Source organism: Nuphar pumila, chromosome 1 (assembly GCF_984573655.1).
Source record: "Nuphar pumila chromosome 1, dmNupPumi1.hap1.1, whole genome shotgun sequence".
In the NCBI taxonomy this organism is placed as follows: Eukaryota; Viridiplantae; Streptophyta; class Magnoliopsida; order Nymphaeales; family Nymphaeaceae; genus Nuphar; species Nuphar pumila.
The window spans coordinates 19,528,807-19,530,966 of record NC_143249.1 but is presented as its reverse complement, the minus strand read 5'-3'; positions in this window follow the sequence as shown (position 1 = coordinate 19,530,966).

The window sequence follows — 2,160 nt, the reverse complement described above, 5'->3', positions numbered from 1 at the left end:
GTGTTGGGAGGTTTAGGCTTGGCTGTTTGGGATTGGCATATCTAGTTGGTATAAACTGAGTCAAGCTCGAGCTCATACAAGCCCGACTCAAATGAGTTGAGCCCGACTCTTTTTATTTTTATTTTTTTCCTTTATTTTATTGCTTGAGTACTTCTGTTAAATACTTTTGAGATCACATTTGACTATCTCTTCCTTTTTTTTTTCTTGCCATGTATATTGGCAAGTACTACTAAATTCAAACATGCATCTCGTCTCATGCATGGGAAAGTGAAGTTTATATAACATTAGGGGTTGTTCGATCCCTTGTTCTAGTGTGATTTCAAACAGAATTTGGGAATGAGAGATATAACAAAATGAGGACATGGCGGACATGCGGTAAGCGTTCACCGCATTCATTTTACCAAGCTATTTTTGTTTCACCCCCTATTACGATTAGAACGAGGATGGAATAACGTTTAAAAAAAAGTTGGAGGGGTCCTCTGTATCTCTCTTTCTCTCTCTTGCCGCCATGGGCGAGGGGGGGTGAGGCGGTGCCAATGGCAAGGCCTCTTCCCCATGGCAAGGCCTCTTCCCCTTCTTCATCATTCTTTCCCCTTTTTCGTTCCGGTCTTCTTCTTTTTCTTCTTTCTTGGTTCTTCTTTTTCTTTTTCATTCTTCGTTCTTCCCCTTTTTCTTTTATTCTTCGTTCCACTCTCTCTCTCTCCTCCTTCTTTGTTAGGTTTTTGTAATTAATTTGATTAGTTTTTTTTCTTTGATTAAAGCTTTGAATTAAAGATTTTTAATTAAAGATTTTTATAGTTAATATGATTAGGGTTTTCTTTGATTTGATTAAATTATTTTAATTTAGGGCTTTGAATCAAATTTTTTAATTTAAGGTTTTTTATATTTAATTTGATTAAGGTTTTTTTATTTGATTTTCTTTAATTAGGGCTTTGATTCAAATTTTTTAAATTAGGCCTTTTATAGTTAATTTGGTTATGGTTTTTTTTATTTGATTAGAGTTTTTTTCTTGATTTTCTATGATTAGAGCTTTGGATCAAATTTTTATGATTTATTTTTCTTATAGTTTAAGGTTTTTTGGTTTATTTATAATTTATTTTCTTGCACTTTAAGATTTTACAATTTAATAAGGTTTGATAATTTAATTTTTATAGTTAATTTGATTTTAGGGCTTGATATTTTCACGATAAACTTTCATAATTAGATGCAATATGACATTGAATCATATATTTAATAAATATAAATTCTTAATTTTTCTCAAATTACTCAAATTTTAAATATTTTTTAGTTTTTAGATCCAATCCAAGATCCATATTTGGGGCTAAAATCTATCATGTGTTTGTTAAAACGCTCATATGGTCAGGCGGATCGAGTGGTAGGATCCAAAATGAAGTTATCCATGTTGTCCACTTAAAACAAACGTTCAACACAAGGAGTAAGTTTTTGTACAATCAAAACAAACATTTGTCTTAGTACAATTATTACAACACAGACAAAACATGAGTTCTGTTTATTATGTTAGTTTGTGCTGTCCAATCTTGGATAAGCCATCAAACAAACCCTTAAGAGACAATAATAATGTTAATACTTGGCATCAGGTCACTGTGGCAGGTGTCTTAGGTGTCTTTGTACTTTAAGAGATAAATTCTCAAACTATAAAATTTTGTTAATTAATCATGTGTTTTTTTTATGCTTGAATGATGAAAGAACTTTAGCTTTTGAGTTGACACAAACAGAAGTGTGGGCTTCCTACTGCTCCTCTTATAGAACTTGTTACTATATTAATTTCTTTAAATACATCTAGTTGCCATTTCTCAAAAATAAATCCCAAGTAGTTGAGACTTCTTGGGATTTAAAATAAATATAGAAAAACATCATGGAAGGGAAATTTTCTCTATTGGAAGTGATGGAGGCGGAGTATATTTTTTAATTTCTTATGTTGTGGATTTTTCGATAACTAGAAAAACTTATGTTGAAATCGAGCTGGTCTAAATGCTGATTTGCTCTGAACGAACCGTGTAGATTGCATTTATATGGTTGGATTTACAAAAAAAAAAACATATGAAATGTTGAGTAAATTTTGTATGGAATGACCATAAGGGGTGCACACGCACACAAACACACACTCTCCATGCATTTTTGGAAATTGCATTATCATAC